Here is a 19,769-nt window from a genome sequence, read left to right on the forward strand (position 1 = left end):
AAGCACCGGCAATCCAATTGTTTACCAAAAAAAAAAAAAAAAAAAAAAAAGACAGAATCCCCTCCTGGAACTTACAGTGCAATGAATACCAATGTCAGGGATAGAAAGGAAAACAAATCCTCCTCCTTTTCAGCTTTTCCATAAATGTAGTAATGCCACAAAATAGGGAGAATGGAAGCTCCTATTAGAAGTGATTCAGAGACGGGCACCTGGGTGGCACAGCAGTTAGGCGTCTGCCTTCGGCTCAGGGTGTGATCCTGGCGTTATGGGATCAAGCCCATCAGGCTCCTCTGCCATGAGCCTTCTTCTTCCTCTCCAACTCTCCCTGCTTGTGTTCCTTCTCTCGCTGGCTGTCTATCTCTGTCAAATCAATAAATAAAATCTTTAAAAAAAAATACTTAAAAAAAAAAAGTGATTCAGAGAAATATTTCACAAAAATTCTGGAAGTTTGAAGTTCTAGTGGAATAGTTCCCCTGTTTCACTAAGATTTTATTATTATTATTATTATTATTGTAACTTTCTCCTGTGAATAGTGTTTTTATCCTTTTTTGGTTCTTTTAACTATTGCTTTTTTTTAAATAAATAAATGAAAAGTAACTAAATACTAAGTAAAAAGGAATGGCTAATATGCTGCTATCTCTCTGAGACATTGTTTTGTTTTCTATTTTGGAAGCCTTTTCCACTGATTATCCTCCCTAACTTAAAGAAAACAACTGTCATTCGAAAATACTTCCAACTGCTTCACGGGCGTATTATCCTCTTCTCTTTTTAAAAAGAATTCTCAGAATTACTCCTCTCCATTTGAAAAGCGGCAGGGAATAAATGTGTAGTATTAAATATGCAGCAATTTGCCACTCCCTTTGCCCTGCCCCAGTTACTGCACGAGAAAATGTCTGGGGATAAATACAGAACGTGGTAGAGTCAAACCTCCCAGTAAAGATGATGAAAGAAACAAAGGACACATCCTTAGAGAAAGGTGTTCAGTTCTCCCCCCAATTAAACATTGATTAAGAACAAGAGGAAATAAGTATTAAAAAATTTTAACTCTGAATGATAGATACTAGAAGGTCAGTTGTTTCTTAGGGAAAAGAAGGGGACAGGACATGCGGACCAGGGCTTTGCTGTATAATCTTGGGCAGGTCACAGAAGCTTCTTTGAAGCCCTGTCCTAGCTTAAGAGTTTGGACCAAGGATCTCTTAGTTTCTTTCATCTCTAAAATTCTATAGTTCTATGATTACGTTGAGATGGGCCATTCTGTTGATTTCCTAGTCTCCAGGAGAGAGGTAACTAGTCTCTGGGAGTGGAACTAACTCGATGGAGAGTTACCAACGCAGAGGTGGGCATACTTCACAATTATGGGGTTTGGGACCTTGGAGGTGCTCTTGGAAAACGTGCAAGAAGGCCTTTCCCCCGTTCTTCAACCCGATTTTACAGTTCGCTTCTCTTTGGGATGGGGAGCGGGAAGGACCTATTTTAGACAGGGACTGTTCACTTGACCAAGCATTTCCCCTTTCCTTATTTTTGGACCCTTAAAAAAAACAACAAGCTGCCAAGAAACAGATCCTAAGGGGTGGAAGGGGAAATTGTGATTACGGCATCTCGAAAGGCCTGTAAAATCCTGCTTCCTCATTTTAATCCTTTCTTTGGGGGGTTAGGATCTTTTTTTAAATGTGTATTTTTGTCAGAGTGGGCCTCGAGTGAGGTTCAGAACAGCAGAGGGGGCGCTGACGGATGCTGCTTCTGCGGGCTGGCCGGCGGGAGGGAGCTCCGGGTCGGGTCCACGCCGGCCGCCAGGCGGGCTCGGAGCTACAAGGGCGCGGCTGCGGGCGGGCCCCGGGGAGGGGCTTCGCGGAGGCGCCTCGGCCCGAGGCGAGCGGGGCCGCCCGGGCTCGGCGCGCAGCGCGGCCCGGCGGGCGGTGGCGCTGCGGAGGCGGCGGCCGAGGCCGGCGGGCGCGGAGGAGGGGCCCGAGACTCGGGCGGCCGGCGGCAGCTGCCTCCGTGACGACTGCCGGCAGCGCGGCGGCCTGAGGAGACCGAGCCCTGGGCCCCGGCGTCGCCGCCTCTCTTGGCTGTCTCCTTCTTCTCCTCTCGCGGCAGGGGCGTCAGGAATGGGCCCCAGCCGCCGCGGGCCCTGCACCCTGCGCCGCCCGTAGGCCCCAGCAGTCGGAGGCCGGCCGGCCGGCCTCTCGCCACCCCTCGCCCCAGCCCTGCTGCCCCCACCCCAAATCCCCGGGAAGGAAGATGAGGGAGACGGGCCCGGCGCTCAGCAGCCAGAGCAGCGAGAGCAGCAGCAACAGCGGTCGGGGGAGGGTGTTTCGCCGTTTCCTCTCAGCCGCCCGGACAAGATGGCAGCGGCCGCGGAGAGGGGCTGAGCCCGGGCTGGGTGGTGCCGCCTGCTGAAGCGCCTGGCTCCCTGTCCCCGGCACGGCCCCGCACCCCACTCCGGACATGCTCAGGGCTGCGGCCGCCCGAAGAGGGGAGAGCTCAGGCCTCTAGGAAGGTAAGGAAGGAGGGCGAGGGGCGCCCCCGCCTCAGGGTGGGGGGACTAGCTTCGTTCGCTGGGCCTCCGGGCCCCTCAGCCGGACCCCGGCCGGGCCCAACCCCTCCGGAGCGGCCCGCACCCGTCGCGCGTCCTACATCCCCTGCCGATCCCCTGCGCTCCGGTGCTCCGCGTTTTCGCGCGGCTTCCCGCGGGGTGGCGGGTCCGGGGGCCGCTCGGGGCCGAAGGCCGCCGGACGCGGGGGCCGCGCGTGGTTGGTGCGAGCGGTGGCGCAGCCTCCAGGAAGCGGCGCTGGGGCCGGGCTGGGCGGCCCCGGCCTTCCCCTGCCAGGGTTGCGCAACGGCTCTTCCCAGCAACCGAAGTTTTGTTTAGTCCCACAGGGGGCCTCTTTCCCCACCGCAACCCTAGGCCGTAACTACGGAGACCTCTTGTCTTTCATTAAGGGGAACAAACACAAACGCACGCACGCAACTTGAGCGCCCCAGCCCATGGCTGCGTCCCTGGCTTTGTGGCCCAGTCACCAGCGTCGCCGAGCGGCAGGTTTAGAGGGTGTCAACTCTGGAGACGTGAGTGCGTGTGATTGTTGGGGAGGAGAAATGTGACCCGCCGCTCCGCGTCCCCTGCCGCGGCCGGAGGAAGGCGTGGCGGCCGCGCGACGGGGCTGTTGCCGGCTTCTCTCGTTACGGTGGCGGCCGCCCGCTTCCCTTCGTGGAGAACTCTCGGAAAGACTTCGGATGGGAATGTCTGTTTTCCTGTCGGGAGGGAGACGGCTGTTTTAAAATGGTATGTGGCTCTCTGCGAAGCCTGTTTCCCAATCTTATCTAGGCTTGAGGAATTGCGCTAAAGGGTGTGTGCGTAAATTACCTTGGACCTGTTACAGAGTAGTCATAACACGTTCAGTCCTTGAAACTGTGTTTTCACAACCTCTTGCTGCCCTGTTAGAATTTATTTTTCCACCTGTCAGGTCGCTGCTTCTAATTATAAGGCGCTTCTATTAGCAGCAGTGAAGTTTTTCAGATTATCGTCCGGTTTACAGGGAAAGCTCATGGTTGATTCTATCGTCAACTTTGTGTCTCCCTGGGCCTGGGCCGGGAAAGTTAGCTGGTAAACCGGCCTGTGCTTGTGCTTAGTTTATGTGTACCTTGTAGTAGTTTGGAGATCAGCTGAATTCCCCCCGCCCCCCTCCCCCTTCTAGGTATTTGCTTGTTGTTGTAGCTTCTGGCGTGGAATCGCTTAAATTCACACCATTTAAGATTATTTCAAAGTTTTAATTTCTTGGTGCCTTAAAATTTTTAAGAGGTGCCCTTTTAGATCAAATTTTTGTTGAAAACTTTTGAGCAGGATCGGTGGGCTTTGTTTGTTACCCAGTTAAAACATTTTAATCCTGCTTTCTCATTTAATTTTTTAGAAGCTGGGCAAGCCTCACCATATGTTTGATAAGTCTAGATTCTGCTTATGTTTGCAAGTGCAGTGCTAATTTTATACAGTGAGCTATGATAAGGTTTGATAGGTCATGATTAAACTTAGTATTAAACTTAGTAAACTTAGTCAACAAAATAAAACCGGCCTTTTTTTAAAAAAAAGTTTTTATAGTTTTATTGGCTGCCTTATGCCTGCATGCCACTTAACAGTAATTGAAATGTAACCAACCAGATAGAGTACTTTTAAATTAAGGTTTTCTTGGTATATTTATGGGTCCATTCATAACGTGTGGACAACTCTTTATTTATAAAATATAGTGCTCAACCTGTTTGAGGCTTATTTTTCTTTTACTTTTGAAACTTACTTGATTTTAATTTGTGTTAAGATAGAAATGTGTTGAAATAGTTGAGATTTTGCACATTTCACTGTGGAGTTTTTTTTGTACTTACCGTAAAATTGAATAACAATTTGTTCCTGAAATTTTTCTCTACTCGAGGGAATATATTTTCTAAAAAAGAATTTTTTTGTGGAGAGCCTTAGATTAAAACTATGTTTTAAAAAGGTAAGATGAGCTTGAAATCTAGAACAGAACCAGTCATTAAATGTTTCAAATTTATATTTGGACATTGCTGACTACAGTAGCTAAACACATATTAGGCAAGCAGATCATAACATGGTGAGCCAGTCTTCGTTTATTGTCATAATACCTTTTCCATTGAACTACTCATTATCTTGCTTATAAACCAGTCATTGGCTTCTGGGCATGCAGTTTTAGAGTCACATAAAAGTAGATGGTTTTTATGAGATAATTCTTCTTGTAAACATGCTTGAAAAGAAGCTTCAGATCATACTGTTTTAATTTTTTGGATGTTCCGTCATAGAGTATCATAAAATAAGGTGCAAATTACAGAGGTAGGCTGCTGTAGCTAGTATGGCAGGTCACATAAATATTTGTTTATTGTAAGATATTGAAAGCTTTTTTTTTCTTGCAACTTAAAATAGCAACAGCCATCAAATGAACTTTCTGATTGAGCTTTTGTTTTAAATATTTGATACATGAACACTGAAGGCATTTATAGGTAGGAAAGAGAAAATGTGGATTTCAGAATGCTGAAATACTCTTTCCTAAACCTGTTTCACATCCATTGAATGGAATACTTGGTTGCATGTTATTTTCCATTGGAGTGTTACAATGACGTATTCTGGTGACTTAGTTTTCTATGTTCTTTCTGCAGTAGTTCACCAAAGGTGGTGATATGGTAGATTAGAATTGTGTTATTGGTAGTTAATTAAAAGGCCTAAGTAATGTAGTTTCCATTGCATTCCATTTATGTTTGAGTTTGGAGATAAAGATGTCATGGTGATATTTAGATCTAAGGAACTTTGAAGTTCTCTGTATTTAAAATACTCCTTCAGTAATTCTTGCCTCTTAACTATTAGAGGACACAAAATAACTTGCTATATGATTATACTGTTGCTGCTAAAAAAAAAAAAAAAAAGTTCATGTAAAATTTCTGGGTTTGCGGCTGTCCTAATTTTCTAATGTCTGAAGTTGAGACTTCCAGTGTGGTATGTTTATCTTGCAAGGTTTACTTCTGAGACAAACTACTAGAATTTTGTTAAAATGGAGGAATCTACCAGTCTATTTTATTACTTCTTTAAAGGTGTCCCTCCCTCCCCGCCCTCCAACTTTCTGAAAGCTTTGTTATGGGAACCCTTTCTGTATGATACAAATGTAAGTCTAAAGGAATTGTTTTGAATGTCTTTACTGGTTCTGGATCCAGCTGCTTAAAAAATAACTTGTATCTTTAAACACTCACTTAACATAAGTTGAATAGGGATATATATTTGGAGTCGAAGTTTGTTGTTGTTTTGTTTTTATTTTTTTAGATTTTTTTAAGATTTTTATTTTATTTATTTGACAGAGACAGCCAGCGAGAGAGGGAACACAAGCAGGGGGAGTGGGAGAGGAAGAAGCAGGCTCCCAGCAGAGGAGCCTGATGTGGGGCTCGATCCCAGAACGCTGGGATAACGCCCTGAGCCAAAGGCAGACGCTTAACGACTGTGCCACCCAGGCGCCTCTAGATTTTATTTATGTATTAGAGAGAACAAGCTGAGGTGAGAGGCAGAGGGAGAACAGGCTCCCCGCTAAGCAAGGAGCCTGATGCGGGACTCTGATCCCAGGATCCTGGGATCATGACGTGAGCCGACACTTAAATGACTGAGCCACCCAGGTGTCCCAGGAATTGAAGTTTTGAATCAGTGTAAGTTTTCCAGGTAGCCAAAGCACTTATGTGGCTGACCTAACAAAAACAGTCCACTTCTTTTGGTTGGATTAGGAGTGATTTGGGGAGAAACAACTTAATATTTGTGTGTTGCTTCTGTAGTTTTGTCATAGCTGTTTCTTTGGACCTTATCTTAATCACCGTTAGGACCATGCTAGAATAGATATTTGGAAGATGGATGTTATTCATTTTACCTAAATGTCCGTTAAATTAGACCTTGACCTATTTGGCAGAGCATTCTGCTCTCAGCTGATACTTGGGCCAGATGCTATTACACAAAAGCTACATATTGTCTGAATTCTGAGATGCACACTGTTATGCTGGGGACCTAGAGCCTCCAATCTTAGGACTTGTGTGGAAATTAAAAAAAAAAAACAACTGGTTGAGTATTGGAAATAACTGTATTTTTAGGGATGGCATTTGTGATTTGGGGACAGTTAAGTCATTAAACTGATTTATCTTTTGTATTTAGTAGTTATGGCCAAGTCATAACTTGGAAGGAAGTCTTTGAACTGAAACAAGCCAAGGACATTATGTTTTACGTTAAATGTATTTTGTAACTTTGACCCAAACAATTTCTTTAATTTTCTAAGAAAGTGAGGATTTTTCCTTGCTGGGTAAGACTGAGCGGGAGGGAAGCTAGTGGACAGGTAAGGTAGAGGAAGCTGGGCTTCTTAAGTTGGGGGAAGAGGTTGATTTAATTCAATCTGGGAAACTTAGAAATCTGTTTTGACTTAAATGTTCGAGTTGCTAGAGACCAGAGTTCACTTAGTTATAAAATCAGTGAAATACGTGGTAGCTTGGGGGAAAGATTAAGAATACACTGTAACACCTGTTAAAAGGTCAGAGTTGTGAAGTTAATATCTGTGTATCATCCCTGACCAGTTTTTAAAACCACTACCACCTTCCTTTTTGTGCCTTTTGTTTCTTCAATCTAAACTACTTTTCCTTAATGTAAATTTAGGGAAGATAAACTTTCTGTACAATTACAAAAATCTTACGTTAAATGCCTAATTTGAAATCAGAAGTGTGAAGAGCATAGAACATATTATTGCTATTAAAATGAGCTTGATTTATAGAATAACTTTTTTTTTTTTTAGTTTTTAGAGATACTTTAAGGTGCATAATAAATGAATGTAGGTTTTTCAAACTGAATTAAAACCCAATTTCTCTGTTATCTGTCACTCAGTCCAATTTTAATTTCTGAGATTAACATCTCCTTTTAAAAATTAGATTTCCAGGTAGGCTTTTCATGTTGCGTTTTCTTTGCTGTTTTGCCTTTTTTTTTCTTTAATAAAAAGATTACACCTAAAAGAAGTGGAGATTTAGAAAAGCGTAATCAAGTACATTGTTCTTTTGAGCTGTACTTTATCCTTTAGGTTAGGATCTAAATTGTGAAAGACGGATTCTTGGTCTCATTGAAAATAAAGGATTGCCAGAGGCTGCCAGATAAATTGTTTTATTTTGCATATTGTTAATGCTGGAGCATCTTTTCTAATTGGAAAAAAAATTGTTTAGATTTGATATTGTAATAATTAGATGAACAGAATGAGTCATTTCCTCCCCCCTTTAGAATTTTGGAGCCATGTATTATAAATTACATTTGATTACATATGGCTTACCAAGAACATTGCCTTTATAAAATTTGATAGAAACTGTAAAACTTGGCTGCATTTGACTAGCCAATTACAGATGATCCCCTATTTACCATGGTTTGACTTAGGATTTCTTGACTTTACCATAGTGTGAAAGTCACACACATTCAGTACTTGGAATTTTGAATTTTGATCTTTTCCCAGGTTAGCAGTGTGGGGTCTGATACTCTTCCTTTGATGCTGGGTGGAAGCAGCAAGCCACAGTTCCAGTCAGCCACCTGATCATGAGGGTCAATAATGATCTACTTAAAACCATTCTGTACCCACCCACACAGCCATTCCTTTTTTCACTTTCAGTACACTATTGAATACATCACATGAGATATTTACCACTTTATTATAAAATAGGCTTTGTGTTAGATGACTTTGCCCAACTGTAGACTAATGTGTTTTGAGTGGGTTTAAGGTGGACAAGGCTAAACTATGATGTCCGGTAGGTTAGGTATATTAAATGCGTTTTCTATTTGGTATTTTTAACTTATGATGGGTTTATTGGGTTGTAACCCCATTTAAGTTGAGGAAGATCTGTATTCCATTTTAGAAATTAAAAAAAAAAAAAAGCATGTGACTTACAAAAAATGTTTATTAACTTCAAATTCTTCAGCTTCCCCCTGCTTTTGTTGCATATTATTCATAAATTAAAATATCTTACAGTTTTTTAACTTTGAAACATTTGTAGAAAATGACTTGCTTAGAAAATATTTCATACCCTATAAAGCGGTTAAACACCTAAAGATATCATTTGTGTATATTTTGACTGTGTTACCTGTTTAATAATACAATGAGAGTCTTGTAGGTTTGGTAAACTATACGACTTTAGATATGTAATGTATAGTCTTAAATAGTTAATAAGTTAGATAGAGTGATAACATATTGAAAATTGAACCTGCCTTTCTAGAGATATTTCTTCTAAAGTAAAATTTAAATTAATACTTCAGAGGATTTTAAATATGTAATTTATGACAACTTATATTGAGATTAAGTAGGGTAAGTGACATAAAATCACAATGAAAATTGCGGGTTATGAGCTATATAGCTTATAGCTACGATGTTACGCTTCACTACATTCTCAAAACATGTTTTGGGCCAACTTGTAATCAGTTTCAGTGGAGACAGTACAAGTATCTCTGCAGCATATTAATGGTAGTTTTGTGTTTAAAGTTAGATAAGAATAGTATTGACTTCAAAAATATTAGGATTTTAATCTGGTTACTCTTCTTTAAATATTTTTTGTGGCTGGATCACAGATTCTCACCACAGTTAAATGAAATTTTATTACGTCAGGTAAAACAGTGATAAAATATGTGTGTGGAAACTCTTTTACCTCGTATATATTTGGGTGTCCACTAAGTGCAAAGTACTCTGCTATGAAGAGAGTAAGACATGGTTCTTGCTTTGAGCAAGTAGTAGCTGAAATTGGCCAAGTACTGTAAATTTTCTTTTATACGTGTGCATGCGTATGTGAGCTGGAAAACACTGCCTGAGAAAAATAGTGATTTATATATAGCATGTTCAAGTTTTTAAAAAACTGTTTATTGAAATAAATAATGTTTAAAATATCAGGAATGGTTCGGCTTCTGAAAGTTGTGTATTAATACTTGTTACTCCTTGTAATGTTTAAAGCCAAAAAAGTCATTTAAAAATATGAAAAAAATTGGGGGCGCTTGGGTGGCTCAGTCGATTATTTGGCCAACTCTTGGTTTTAGCTCAAGTCATGATCTCAGGGTCCTGGGATAGAGCCCCGTTTTGGGCTCTGTGCTCAGTAGGGAGTCTCCTTGAGGATTTCTTTCCCTCTTCCTGTCCCTACCTCTGCTTGTACTCATGCTCTCTGTAAAATAAATAAATTAATCTTTAAAAAAATATGAAAACAGTCTATGAATTTTCTGCTACAGGCTTTCCATCAAGTCTAACCAGTTTCATAGTCTCATTTTTATAGAGACATGTTGTATGTTAATTTAAATCAAGTGGAAGCTCCTATTTCTTAAGTATGGTTAATCTAGTTCTCTTATTCTCATGGTTTTTCCTTTTGGATGCACAATTCTTGCATTGCTTGAGAAAATTCTAATGGGTTTGCTTTTCTAACTATATTATTACCTTCTAAATTTGGAATGCGTTGCTCTCCAAACCTCATTCCTGTGCCAACTGGTAGAAAGAAAATAGAAGGTGAAAACAGGGTATAGATAGAATTCCATTTTAAGGTACTTTTAAGAAGATTGAAATTGCTAGCTGAAACCACTATACAGAAGGGATATTATTTGTGTACTTAATTTATGTAAATCAGAAGTACGTTTAATTTGGGCTCCTTGACGCCCAGTCATGCAAAGGGCAAGAATTATATTGCCCCATTATAATTACTTATGACACATTCTTAATGAAATTTGACAATTTGGTGACATTTTGATATTTATTATACGTGTGTATTTAAAAGTGAATTCTGTGTGGAAACTTACTTAGGGTGTTAGGGATTATAATATAATTGGTTTTGCCAGTACTTTTGAGTAGAAAATAATTGGGATGTTTGCCTTGTGAGTTGCCCTAAGACCTCCTAGTGTGGCATTTCTGAAAGTATTTCTAGTGGCTACTCTGTAACTTCTAAAATCTCTCTTAAGTATCTCACATCTGAAGGTATATTGAAATTGTTTCTTGCTAATCTGATTGGAAGAAAATGAAATACATCAATTTATAACCTGTTAGTAGGTAATCTAATATTACATTTTGGGAAATTTTTACATTTCAAAATATAAAATAGTATATGAACTGTTTGGGTCAGAGACCATGTCTTAAAGGTTTTCATGGATATAAAATGTCTAATAGACATTGGGGAATCAAATACATGATTATCATAAAAGTAATCAAATATAGGCATGCTATGCTCTACCTATATCCTTTAGTCAAAGTATAGTGCCTTTACTAAGCGGCTTCACAGATACCTGCCCAAGCACTTGAGAAGGTGTCATATACACACTTTACTTCTCAAATCCCTACTATATCCCTCACTTCTTTAATTCTAGCAGATGAGTCTGTTTCCCGTGTAGAAGTCAATAGGTATGAACTTCCTCCAGATTTCCAACCCTCTGCCTCTGAATGTAACTTATACCAGTACACGCTTTGTGTTTTCACTACTCTGTCAAGGACTGAAACATCTTCCCTCCAAGATTATTTCCTATTCTCTACTGTGGATTTCATCCTGAAATGTGTTTTTCAGAATCTTGAGCCTGTCCGACACTTTTGTGGGCCATTTTTCTTCAGCCTTTAAAAATGATCGGATACCTGAGATCATCTTAAGCAGCCATCTTTTAATTGTGCCTCCTCCAATCTTTGGACCTGTCTTCCTCTTTATTTCTTCCAAACTTTTTTTTTTTTTTAAGATTTTATTTATTTATTTGACAGAGAGACAGCCAGCGAGAGAGGGAACACAAGCAGGGGGAGTGGGAGAGGAAGAAGGAGGCTCCCAGCAGAGGAGCCTGATGTGGGGCTCGATCTTATAACGCCGGGGTCACGCCTGAGCCGAAGGCAGATGCTTAATGACTGAGCCACCCAGGCGCCCCTCATCCAAACTTCTTAAATGTGTACTTGAGCATCTATCTGAATTTGTATTCACTTCTTAGCCCTTGGCAGTATAGTTCTGTCCATGCCACTCCAGTGATTACTCCCACTAAGCTCTCCAGTAGTTTCTTTTATCCACAGTTTATGTATTCCTCTGGATGATTGCATTTATAGTGTACCCTATTCTTAGCTTTCAGCTCATCTTTTGAACTATTGAGCTCCATATTTTTCCCTCACAGGTAGCTCAGATTGAATTATCTTATTTCCACATTGTTTCTTTTTCTGTGTTTCCTCTTTGGTATCTTCACTCATTTCTATTACAGTTTATGTTTGAAACTTTTATTTTACTTATTTTGTTTTTAAAGATTTTAAGTCATCTCTACACCCAACATGGGGCTTGAACTCACAACCCCGAGATCAAGAGTCACATACTCTGCTGACTGAGCCAGCCAGGCGCCCCTATGTTTGAAACTTCAAATCTTAAAATATTTATTTCTGGTCGATGCATTAAAAAAACCCAGCAAAATTTGCACTTTGCAAAGCAAAATTTGATAGTATTTATCAAGTTTCCTTTTTGGAAATACATACTAAGAAAATTAAAAATGCATAAAAGCTATTTATATGATCATGTTCATCACAACTTTATATAAATGTGAAAAAATTGAAAAAAAAAAGCAGTTCAACAAATTATAGTATGCACACGTGATAGAATATTATGCTGCTCTCAAAAGATCCTAAATAGAACACATCTAAGATATCCTAGAGAGAACAAGTTGGCATATCAAGTTATACATGTATTATGATTGTAAACATATAATAAAACATGTTAGAATGACTAGGAGGAAATAGGTTCTTTTTCCTGAATATTTTGTGATTTATAATAATTGAATAATTTAAAAATAATTTTCATACTGAAATTCCACCTCTTCCTGGAGTGAACAATGTGTATGTTTTCATGTTTTTATGGCAAAATAGTTAAATTTCACATATTAGTGTACTCTACCCATATTCTAGCAGTCTGATTCCAGGTAATGGTAATGGCTTAGTGATCATTTTTGTCCTTTCAACTTGCAAGGTTACTATGAACAAATAACATTTTAAGGTTGTTTTTTTTTTTTGTGTGTGAAGATTTTATTTATTTGAGAGAGAGAAGGAGCAAGGGGAGGGGAAGAAGCAGACTCCCCGCTGAGCAGGGAGCCAGCTGTGGGCCTCTGGATGTGGGGTTGGAGCCTGACGTGGGGCTCGTTCCCAGGATCATGACCTGAGCCAAAGGCAGAGGCTTATTTGACTGAACCACCCAGGTGCCCCTTAACTTTTAACATTGCTATAAAATAATTGTTTTGGCATATTCATCATGTGTAATTGATATGTAATCATTACTTTCTATCTGAGATTCTATCTAGCTTCTTATGCAAATGGCAGAAAAATGACATGAAGTTATTTTGGCCAGTATGAGATTTTTAGTTATTATCTGAGAATAAATTTCTCATCAGTAAACTGTTAACTGTTGTGTGACCATTTTCAGTCAAATGATTTAACATACTTTATTTTATCCCCTGGGATCAATAGCTGGCCTTCATTTTTGAACTTTAAATGTGTTACCTATCACTTACACATTTTCAAAAGGAATTAAACTTTTGTAATCATCTTTTAATCTTTTTAATATGTTGATGGCATTTAAAAAATCTCTTCAGCTGATAGATCTGAATGTGATTTTCTTACAGTTGTAGTTCTGATACATATAACTTTATAGTATCATGCATGGCAGTGTGACTTCTTACACTAATGTGAAAAATTTTTTTTCAGTATTTCTGTGGGGCTGCTAGTAGAAGAAAGAAATATTTATGTGACCCTTGCTAAGCCCATATAAATCTACAGTTTAGTGCACAGCTTATTATAAGCAACCCAACAATGTGTCATTTTATTTTTTTTATTAATTTTTAATTTTTATTTTTTTGAATTAATTTTTTAAAGTAATCTGTACCCAACGTGGGGCTCAAACTCACAACCCTGAGCTCAAGAGTTGCATGCTCTACCAAGTGAGCCAGCTAGGCGCTCCAACAATGTGTGTCATTTTAAAAAGTTAATGATTAGAGGTAGTCGGAGCCAAACATAAGCAGTTCTAATAGGTTTCTAAGAATTCAGCGTCCTTTCTTTGAAAGTACTCTTTTCAGAAGCTGCTTGTTTTCTTTCTTCCTTAGGTCTTTATGAATTTACATTGTTCTTTAGTTTCTTTTTGGCTTTCATAGGGAGGCTTGTTGTAAATCTCTGTCTTTTCCCTTCCTCACATTTGTCATGAGGATAAGAAAGAGATCTTTATTTTTCTTAACATATTTTCATTTCTGTTCCTTCTATTGTTTCTAATTAGATACCATAGAGAATTTCCTGAAGCACAGGATTTCCTGAAGCCATTGTGAGAGACCCCAGTTCACAAGATATATATGACAGTTAAAATTGAAACTTAAAAAAGTGTTTCTACATTAGAAAGGTTTTTGAATGTACTTCACTAAATTTCTAAAAAAGGACATTTTTATAAAGTAGCATATCTGGCAACTAAAATATGAGTAGGGAAAGAATGTAATTGTAGGAAAAAACCCAACAAGTTTGAATTAGCAGTGTAGGTCACCTAGGGGCGTGTAGGATCTTAACAGAATTTGGAAAGAATAGTCACTGATTTTTTTGTTTCAGTTTATTTTTTCAAGCCCTAAAATGATGTTCATAAATATTGTTCAAAATTGAAAGTACTATAATCAAGCTTATACTGCTGTCAATATTTGTCTTTTCAGCTTTTCCAAATGCACAACTGTTATTTGTATTGGTGTGTGGGGTGGGGAGCAGCTACTGTTCTCACTTTACTGGTTTTTAGACTTTTAGTTCTTGTGATATATGTTAGTCTGGAGTGATAATTCTCTTTCAGTTATGAATGTAGAATGCTGTAGTATTGGAAGTACAAAATGAGAATATTAAAGTCGTTTATTTAGGATAGCCTGTAATTTTGAAAAGTTTTATAAAACAGGACCTTTGATTCTATGAATGTTCATTTAGAACTTTGAGTCATTATTTCTTAAAAGAACAGCAGAATTTTTTCCTTTACAGTGCTTTGTCAGCAGTGGACATGAGATCAAATTATTAATCTAGGATTCAGCTTCCTCTGTTGATTTGAGTTGTTTCAGAGGTAGATTGCGTTAGGAGGTATTCTGGTCAGGACTTTTATTTTTTTAGTTTTTAATATCACATACTCATCTTTGCGTAAAAGTTAGTTACATAGATTTTTTTTTAATACAAAATAAAAATTTTGTGGTGGTTCTTCTGGGACAGATTTCCTATAAAATAGAAAGTAATTCATTTGGCTTTCTCTTAAGGGAGTTGTTCATAACCCAGAGTTATAGGACTGTTTGCATTTCCTAGCAAGCCATCATACAGCTATTGACAGATACTGGATGACCAATGAAAGTTTTCTTTGTACTTAAGTTTTATAAACTAGATTTGCATTGTTAGTCTTAAAGTTTTCTTTAAGGAAGAGAGTGCTTCAGGTGAACTTCTTATCTTTAGTCAATTTTCCTATCAATATTTCAATTTTGGGTTTTTATTTTGTTTTTTAAAATTTAATTTATATTTTATTTATTATTTTTTATTTATTTATTTTTTGGTAAAGTCAGCTCTGTGCCCAGTGTAGGGCTTGAACTCACGATCCCGAGATCAAGAGTTGTATGCTTCACTGACTAAGCCAGCCAGGCACGCCTGGGGTTTTGATTTTAGATAGCTTTAAAAAATCTGGAGAATTATATGCTTTAGTAAGTGTAGTCCTTAAGTACTATTTTAATTAACTCTTCTCTAGCCTTTCTAAAGTAAATTGGTATTGCAGGGTGATTTCTAGCAGCTGTGAAATGTCCAGCAGGTCATTTTGTGTTCCAAAAGTTGGAATGTTTTGCTAAGTCAGATGAAGCTTGTTATTTAACATGCTGGTTTGTGTTATAGTCAACACATTCTCTAGATGCTTTGTTCACAATACTGCTGGAAAATACCCAAGACTTCAGTGTTTTCAAATAAATGTTTTGTAGACACCTCAGAGAACAGGTTTATTTTATGAAGCTTTATAATATGTGGCAGTTCATTTATGTGAAAATGTTTCTTACGTGAAATGTTTCAGTGTTAAGTAATTTCCTGGACAGAATACTGATAAAATAATCTGTTAATGATACAGGTGTTTAAAATACTGATATTTAAATGGCCATTGAAGAGGGTTAAATTTCTGGGGTATTTATTTTTTCTAAGAAGACATATTGTTTTGTCTTCTATAAATATGCACTTCAAACAAGGTAATTGAGAAACGAAACAGTGTGACTAGAAACTACGTTTTATTGTCTGAATATTGCTAGTTATGTGGTTCTATTTTCTAATTCCTATTGCAGAGCCTTGTATAGACTAGTACTAGGGTTCTCTGTCTTTTTCAAGAATGAAAAGGCCTTTTTGTCAAATTTATTGGACCACATAGTGAAATTCTACTTTTAGTCTCCATTGAAGAAATTACATAATGACCAAAAGCTCCAAAACTACTGTGAATTAAGTAATACTTTTAAATGAGAAGATTTCTTCTTGCTGCATACGAATACTTTTTTATTAAAGTTGGCAGATGATCCCAGGGACTCATTGTGTGTCTGACCATTCTAGATTTTAGGTGATCTGGGTCATGCCTAAAATACTCAACAGTTCATTCCCAAATGAGTAACTCTTGAAGAGTTGCCTTGTGCAAAAAAACAAAACAAAAAACAAAAATAAAAGCCCCCCAAAACCAAACACATCGTTTTATGCCTGTCACTCATGCCTAAAATACTCAACAGTTCATTCCCAAATGAGTAACTCTTGAAGAGTTGCCTTGTGCAAAAAAACCCAAAAAACAAAAAACAAAACAAAAACAAAAGCCCCCCAAAACCAAACACATCGTTTTATGCCTGTCACTCATATTCTTTTTCTTCTGTTTAATTTATCACTTGACAAATTCAGACCTATGGAAAAGTTACGGTAGTACAAAGAATTCTTATGTGTCTTTCACCTTGATTCTTCAGGTGTTAATATTTTATTCCATTTGTGTTTACCTTTTCTCTACATATCTGTATTTTTTTTCCTGAACTTTTTTTGAGTTGCAGGCATAATGTCCCTTTACCCCTAATATATCTATATTTTTACCCCTAATATTTTTCCTAAAAGCAAAGACTATTCAGTTTTTATGTCTCTTTAGTTATCTGTAATCTGAAAAGTTTCTCAGTCTTTGTGTTGTTTTCTGACATTGAGATTTTGAAGAATACTGCCAGTTATTTTGTAGAATGGCCCTCAGTTTGGATTTATTTTCTTGTACTTAGAAATTTCATAGTAAAATGTGTTCCTCTTAGTACATTCATATCAGGAGGCACACGATGTTGATATGTCCCATTACTAGTTATTTTAACCTTGATCTCTTAAGGTGGCACCTGCTGATTCCTTTCTGTTGATTAGTATGAGTCTTATGAGGAGATATTTTGGAAGTATGTAATTGTTTTTATTTATTTGAGAGAGAGAGAGAGAGAGAGAATGAGCAAGAGGGAGGGGGGAAGAGGGGCAGAGAGAGAGAGAGAGATGCAGACTCCCTGCTGAGCAGGAAGCCTGATGCAGGAATCGATCCTAGGACCTGAAGATCATGACCTTAGCTGAAGGCAGGCACTTAACCGACTGAGCCACCCAGGTGCCCCGAAGCTGTGAAATTTTGAGAGCTGTGAAGGGTCTTGCAAGCTAACAAATTAGCCATAGAAGCTGGCAGAAGATAGGAGACTATTAGGTCAGAGATAAAGGACTTTCTTACTCATAGCAATAGCAGTAGACATTGTGTCAGTATTTGCCCTGAGTCCCCAACTGAATTCCCCACAGGATGATGAGAACAGGGCCAGCCAGGTGACTTCTGAACAAAAACAGTTGCGTTGCTAGAGAGGAACCCTAGGTTTAGGAAACTGGAATCTTCATAAGGGGCAGTGAGCCTGCCTGCACTGGACCAAGAGGGAGTCATTATCTTTCTTATCGTGGACATTAAACAACCTGTCCTTTGCCCTGGAGGAAGGCACTATACTATCTCTACCTTCCAGGGATGTTCAGGGATATACAAATACCCCTTGAAGAGATACTCTGGAACAAAGGCAGTCAGTGCCCTTTCTTGCAAGACAGGGAGGAACACGAGAAACTTATGGTGAATTGTCTCCCAACAGTAATATTCTGTTACTTTTAAAGCTTTCTCCCACTATGATTTGCATCTTGAGATAATTCTTGTTTGAATCAGTGATGATGATTGTTGCCAAATGGTGGATTTTATGAATTGTTTTTCCCTTTTTCCTGACTTATTCCCCATGTCCTTCACTCCTGCCCCCTGGGATGGTAACTTCCCAAGTAAACTGCCTGCAATACAGGCCTTTCTAAAAGAATCTATATGTAGGGGAACTTGGGCTGCGTCACAGGGCATCTCAAACTCATCATGTCTAAAATCCAGTTTTTCCTCTCAATTTTCCTATTTAAAAAAAAAAATGTTTTCTATTATCATTTGGCTATCAGTTTTTCAAGCCAGAAACGTCTTGTGTCATTTCCTTCTTCCCGCTTCACTGAGCTCTCTGGTTCTTCCTCCTAGCTACCTATTGGTAATCGGTACCCAGTTTCATTCCTTGGGTACTGCCTTTGCTGAGGCTCTGATCAGCTGTTACCTGGACTATTACACTAGTCTTTCAGCTGTTTCCATTATTGTTTCTGTCCAGTTTATCCTTTAGAACTTTGCCTGAGTAATCTTTCTGTAATACAGATATGATTATGTTGATTTTCTGTTTAAAATTCTTCAGAGGCCCCCATCATCTTATAGCTCCTTAGCATGGAAGACAAGGTTCTTCATGATCTGTGCTCTTTCTATTTACAGTTGTCTTTCTTCTCAAGGATCATCTTTTTCTCCAGTGGCCCACTCCCCTGGCAAGTTAAATTCTAGTGTGGAGGTTAGCAAACTTTATTTAAGGGCTAGACGGCAAATAGTTTAGTTTTGCAAGCCACATATGGTCTCTGTTGCATACTTAAAAAAAAAAAAAACAACCTTTTAGAAATGTAAAAACCGTTCTTAGCTTGTGGACCATACAAAAATAGGCCGAGTCAGATTTGGCCAGCCACAATTTGTGGACCTTTTTCTAGCCAAAGAAAGCTAATTTTCATTAGTCTCTGCCTTTGTATGTGCTGTTGGTTTGTATTGCATGGAATATTCTTTTCTACATGGGAGACTTCTTCCCATGATCTTTCAAAAATTAGCTCATAGGTTAACTTACTGAATCTTTTTGTGCTCCTTCTGGAGCATACTTTGATCATTTCTGTTCTCCCTGCTACCTGCTTGTCTCACACATCTGTTACTACCCTTATTAGTGATGTAGGTATGTGGATACATGTGTTTGCCTTTTGCTAGAAACAGCTCATTGATGAAAAAAATATGTGTTCTTCATTGCTGTGTCATCCTGCTTGTAAGTGGCTTTACTTGATTTGAATTGAAAGAAAAGTTGAAAAAAAAACCTGATATAGTATATGGCTATTGAATATGCTAATAAAATATATCTGTAGTGGGTTTTTTTTTTTTGTTTTTACTTTAAAAAATACAATCAATTAATTTTCTTCTCTGGTATATATTTTTCCTCTTCATTTAAAAGTTAATGTGAAGGTAGGCTGTGAAAGTATAGAGAGTAATAGAATCATTTCCTGTGCAGTGGTTACCCTGGGTGCAAAATCAAACAGGTTGTGTAGCTGAAGTCCTTCTTTCCCTTTCTTCCTGGCAGGTTTATCATTTCCACGTGTGTTTTTATACTTTGACCACATACTTAATATATATAAATACAGTATAGGTTTGTCTGCTGTTAGCTCTTAAATATAAGATAATGCACTTCTGCAACTTGTTTTTGTTCTGCATTGTTGTTTTGAGATTTATCCATGGTCATACATATAATTTCCATTAATTCATTTTGCTGCATGTTGTTAATTCTAACATACACAATTTACCCCACATTTTAACATCTTTGAAATTGTGATACATCTTAAAATCAGTGGTGTTTTACCCTTAAAATTGGTGGGTTTTTTTTCTTTTTTTGTGGTACATAAACATATGATGATTGTGGTATAGGACACACTTGTATTGTGTGTGTTGTATGAAAAAGCCATACTTTATTCTTTTTTTGACAATCGGGGTTTTTTTGTTTTTTTTTTTTTCAGAATTTTGCTACTATGTGCAGAGCAGCAGTGAACATTATTTTACCTCTGTGCTTTTGTTTTTGTTTTTTTCTTTTTGTACTTAATGTATGTAAGTTTCCATTGGCAGGATGTATA

At 38.4% G+C, this 19,769-nt stretch overlaps 1 protein-coding gene across 5 annotated transcripts in view; it reads left to right on the forward strand.

The window, feature by feature from the left end:
• The first annotated feature begins 1,920 nt into the window (after window positions 1-1,920).
• The window catches only part of HIPK3 (homeodomain interacting protein kinase 3), an 87,015-nt gene continuing 69,166 nt past the window's right edge, over window positions 1,921-19,769 (forward strand). For 2 of the 5 annotated variants that reach the window (XM_045808530.2, XM_045808533.2), the window contains exon 1: window positions 1,921-2,500. The gene's annotated coding sequence lies outside the window, so the exon portion shown is untranslated. Of the gene's footprint in view, window positions 2,501-2,922; window positions 3,284-19,769 lie in introns of those variants that run through there. The other 3 variants (XM_045808534.2, XM_045808535.2, XM_045808531.2) reach the window with 2 other exon arrangements.

Source organism: Ursus americanus, chromosome 24, assembly GCF_024610735.1.
Source record: "Ursus americanus isolate L20-20 chromosome 24, mUrsAme1.1.p, whole genome shotgun sequence".
NCBI classification, from domain to species: domain Eukaryota; kingdom Metazoa; phylum Chordata; class Mammalia; order Carnivora; family Ursidae; genus Ursus; species Ursus americanus.